The sequence below is a fragment of the Rutidosis leptorrhynchoides genome, chromosome 1 (assembly GCF_046630445.1).
Source record: "Rutidosis leptorrhynchoides isolate AG116_Rl617_1_P2 chromosome 1, CSIRO_AGI_Rlap_v1, whole genome shotgun sequence".
Classification (NCBI taxonomy): Eukaryota; Viridiplantae; Streptophyta; class Magnoliopsida; order Asterales; family Asteraceae; genus Rutidosis; species Rutidosis leptorrhynchoides.
In genome coordinates, this window is record NC_092333.1 from 268,971,854 (window position 1) to 268,977,713 (window position 5,860).

The window sequence follows — 5,860 nt, forward strand, 5'->3', positions numbered from 1 at the left end:
TGGTTATTCCAAATAATATATATAGATGACGTCGATATGATATGTCAAAACATTGTATACGTGTCTATGATCTATCAAGATTACATAATATATGTTAGAATACATGTATAATACAATATAAGTTAGTTAAGTTATGGTTATCATAGATTTGTTACAAAGTTTCACGTAGCTAAAACAAGCAAAAATATCCTATTTTATTTTACCCATAACTTCTTCATTTTAAATCCGTTTTGAGTGAATCCAATTGCTATGGTTTCATAATGAATGGAAAATTATGAAAAAAACATAAAAAGTATAAGTTTATAGTCGGAAATACAAGTTACAAGTCATTTTTGTAAGAGGTAGTCATTTCAGTCGAAAGAACGATGTCTTAATGACCATTTTGAAAAACATACTTCCACTTTGAGTTTAACCATGAGTTTTGGATATAGTTTCATGTTCATAAGAAAAATCATTTTCCCATAAGGAAAACTTTTAAATCAAAGTTTATCATAGTTGTTAATTATCTAACCCAAAACAGCCCCGGTTTCACTACGACGGCGTATGTCCGGTTGTACGGTGTTCTTCGTGTTTCCAGGTTTTAAATCATTACGTTAGCATATCATATAGATATAGAACATGTGTTTAGTTGATTTTAAAAATTATGTTAGAAGGATTAACTTTGTTTGCGAACAAGTTTAGAAATAACTAAAGTATGTTCTAGTGATTACAACTTTAAACCTTCGAATAAGATAGTTATATATATATATATATATATATATATATATATATATATATATATATATATATATATATATATATGAATCGAATGATGTTATGAACATAATTACTACCTCAAGTTTAGTAGGTAAATCTACTGGAAGTGACAAGAAATGATCTAGCTTCAAAGGATCTTGGATGGCTTGAAAGTTCTTGAAGTAGAATCATGACACGAAAACAAGTTCAAGTAAGAATTTTACTCGAATTAATATAGTTTATAGTTATAGAAATCAAATTAAAGTTTGAATATGAGTATTACCTTGAATTAGAATGATAACCTGCTGTAAATAATAGAGGTTTCTTGATCTTAGATGATTAATTGGAATGGATTAGAAAGCTTGTAAGTAGACTTGCAAACTTGAAAGTGTTCTTGAAGTTTACTTGAGTAGTTGTTTTAAAAGTTGATCTAGGTTAGGATTTATGAACTAGATTGAGCTAGATTTTGTTCAATATGATGAAGAACACTTCTTACAAGGAGAGAACACTTGAGAGAGAGAGTTGTTTGATGCATAAAAATTGAAAAATGAAAGTGTTTATGGTTGGTGAGAAAAACGTGAATATGCACTTGTGATATAGGCTCAATTAGTTTGTATTTTTGTTAGATATTTCATGCTAGTTGCCAAATGATGGTTCTCACATGTTAGGTGACTCACTAAGGGCTCCTAAGAGCTGATCATTGAAGTATATATACCAATAATATGTACATTTAGGAGCTAGGTATTCTACAAGTACGAATACGGTTGCATACGAGTAGAATTGTCGATGAAAATGAATGAGAATATATTTGTAAGCATTTTTGTTAAGTAGAAGTACTTTGATATGTGTCATGAAGTCCTTCAAAAGTGTACTAATACATCTTAATACACTATATGTATATGCATTTAACTGAGTTGTTAAGTCATCGTTAGTCGTTACATGTTCATGTTGTTTCGGAACCTTTAAGTTAACGATCTCGTTAAATGTAATTAATCCCATTGTTATTATATTTAATGAGATGTTAAATTGTTACATTATCATGATAACATGATGTACTAATGTATCTTATTATGATATATTAATATTAAGACGTTATTACAACGATAATCGTTACGTATAGATATCGTTTTGAATTTCTTAAGTTAGTAGTCTTGTTTTACATATGTAATTCATTGTTAACATACTTAATGATATATATAATTATCATTTTATCATGTTAAATATTGTGTAATAATATCTTAATATGATACATATGTATTTAGTAAGACGTTGTTATAATGATAATCGTTATATATATCGTTTCGAGTTTCTTAACTTAGTAGTCTCATTTTTATGTATATAACTCATTGTTGATATACCTAATGAGATACTTACTTATCATAATATCATGTTAACTATATATATATATATATATATATATATATATATATATATATATATATATATATATATATATATATATATATATATATATATATATATATATATATATATATATATATCATATAGTTTTTACAAGTTTTAACGTTCGTGAATCGCAGGTCAATTTGGGTGGTCAATTGTCTACATGATGTAGTGACCCGAACTTTTCCATGTTTTTATATATGAAATGAAATTGATATTTACATGATTAAATGTTTCCAACATGTTAAGCAAACAAACTTGTTAAGACTTGATTAATTAAAATAGGTTTCATATAGACAACTGACCACCCAAGTTGACCGGCGATTCACGAACGTTAAAACTTATAAAAACTATATGAAGACATATATATGGATATATATATAGTTAACATGATATTATGATAAGTAAACATATCATTAAGTATATTAACAATGAACTACATATGTAAAAACAAGACTACTAACTTAATGATTTTGAAACGAGACATATATGTAACGATTATCGTTGTAACGACATTTAATGTATATATATCATATTAAGATATATTAATACATCATGATATCATGATAATTTAATAATTTAACATCTCATTTTATTTAATAAACAATGGGTTAACAACATTTAACAAGATCGTTAACCTAAAGGCTTCAAAACAACACTTACATGTAACGACTAACGATGACTTAATGACTCAGTTAAAATGTATATACATGTAGTGTTTTAATATGTATTCATACACTTTTGAAAGACTTCAAGACACTTATCAAAATAGTTCTACTTAACAAAAATTCTTACAATTACATCCTCGTTCAGTTTCATCAACAATTCTACTCGTATGCACCCGTATTCGTACTCGTACAATACACAGCTTTTAGATGTATATACTATTGGTATATACACTCCAATGATTAGCTCTTAGTAGCCTATGTGAGTCACCTAATATATGTGGGAACCATCATTTGGCAACTAGCATGAAATATCTCATAAAATTATAAAAATATGAGTAATCATTCATGACTTATTTACATGTAAACAAAATTACACATCCTTTATATCTAATCGATATAACAACGACTAAAAATACCTACAAAAACTTTCATTCTTCAATTTTCTTCATCTAATTAATCTCTCTCAAGTTCTATCTTCAAGTACTAAGTGTTCTTCATTAATTCTACAAGTTCTAGTTTCATAAAATCAAGAATACTTCCAAGTTTGCAACCTAACTTCCAATCTTGTAGAGTGATCATCCAACCTCAAGAAATCTTTATTATTTATAGTAAGATATCTTTCTAATACAAGGTAATACTCATATTCAAACTTTGATTCAATTTCTATAACTATAATAATCTTATTTCGAGTGGAAATCATACTTGAACTTGTTTTCGTGTCATGATTCTGCTTCAAGAAGTTTCAAGCCATCCAAGGATCCTTTGAAGCTAGATCCATTTTTCTCATTTCCAGTAGCTTTATCCAGAAAACTTGAGGTAGTAATGATGTTCATAACATCATTCGATTCATACATATAAAGCTATCTTATTCGAAGGTTTAAACTTGTAATCACTAGAACATAGTTTAGTTAATTCTAAACTTGTTCGCAAACAAAAGTTAATCCTTCTAACTTGACTTTTAAAATCAACTAAACACATATTCTATATCTATATGATATGCCAACTTAATGATTTAAAACCTGGAAATACGAAGAACACTGTAAAACCGGACATACGCCGTCGTAGTAACACCGAGGGCTGTTTTGGGTTAGTTAATTAAAAACTATGATAAACTATAATTTAAAAGTAGTTCTTCTGGTAAAATTATTTTTCTTATGAACATGAAACTATATCCAAAAATCATGGTTAAACTCAAAGTGGAAGTATGTTTTCTAAAATGGTCATCTAGACGTCGTTCTTTCGACTGAAATGACTACCTTTACAAAAACGACTTGTAACTTATATTTCCGACTATAAATGTATACTTTTTCTGGTTAGATTCATAAAATAGAGTTCAATATGAAACCATAGCAATTTGATTCACTCAAAACGGATTTAAAATGAAGAAGTTATGGGTAAAACAAGATTGGATAATTTTTCTTGTTGTAGCAACGTGAAAATTGGTAACAAATATATATTAATCATATCCTAGCTAACTTATATTGTATTATACATATATTCTAATAAATTATGTAATCTTGGGATACCATAGACACGTATGCAAATGTTTTGACATATCATATCAACCCATGTATATATATTATTTGGAACAACCATAGACACTCTATATGCAGTAATGTGGGAGTTAGCTATACAGGGTTGAGGTTGATTCCAAAAATATATATACTTTGAGTTGTGATCTAGCCTGAGACGTGTATACACTGGGTCGTGGATTGATTCAAGATAATATATATCAATTTTTTTTTGTACATCTAACGTTGGACAACTAGTTGTAGGTTACTAACGAGGACAGCTCACTTAATAAACTTAAAACATCAAAATGTATTAAAAGTGTTGTAAATATATTTTGAATATACTTTGATATATATGTACATATTTGTTATAGGTTCGTGAATCGACCAGTGGCCAAGTCTTACTTCTCGACGAAGTAAAAATCTGTGAAAGTGAGTTATAGTTCTACTTTTAAAATCTAATATTTTTGGGATGAGAATACATGCAGGTTTTATAAATGATTTACAAAATAGACACAAATACGTGAAACTACATTCTATGGTTGAATTATCGAAATCGAATATGCCCCTTTTTATTAAGTCTGGTAATCTAATAATTAGGGAACAGACACCCTAATTGACGCGAATCCTAAAGATAGATCTCTTGGGCCTAACAAACCCCATCCAAAGTACCAGATGCTTTAGTACTTAGAAATTTATATCATATCCGAAGGGTGTCCCGGAATGATGGAGATATTCTTATATATGCATCTTGTTAATGTCAGTTACCAGGTGTTCACCATATGAATGATTTTTATCTCTATGTATGGGATGTATATTGAAATATGAAATCTTGTGGTCTATTATTACGATTAGATATATATAGGTTAAACCTATAACACACCAACATTTTTGTTGACGTTTAAAGCATGTTTATTCTCAGGTGAATATTAAGAGCTTCCGCTATTGCATACTAAAATAAGGACAAGACTTGGAGTCCATGTTTGTATGATATTATGTAAAAATTGCATTCAAGAAACATATATCGATGTAATATATTTCTATTGTAAACCATTATTTAATGGTCTTGTGTAAACAGTATATTTTAGATTATCATTATTTGATAATCTACGTAATGCTTTTGAAACCTTTATTGATAAAATAAAGGTTATGGTTGTTTTAAAAATGAATGCAGTCTTTGAAAAACGTCTCATATAGAGGTCAAAACCTCGCAACGAAATCAATTAATATGGAACGTGTATAATCAATATGAACGGGACATTTCAGTTGGTATCCGATCGTTGATCTTAGAGAACCAGAAAATTTGCATTAGTGTGTCTTATCGAGTTTGTTAGGATGAATTAGTGAGTCTGGACTTCGACCGTGTTTTCCTTAAAAATGATTGCTTAACATTTTTGTTGCAAACTATATATTTTTAACATGTGAATATTATGTGATATATTAATCTCTTAACGTGTTTGATATTATGTGATAGATGTCTACCTCTAGAACAAGTCCCATTGACTCACCTAATAATAATGAAGAGTCAAATGTAAATTGGAA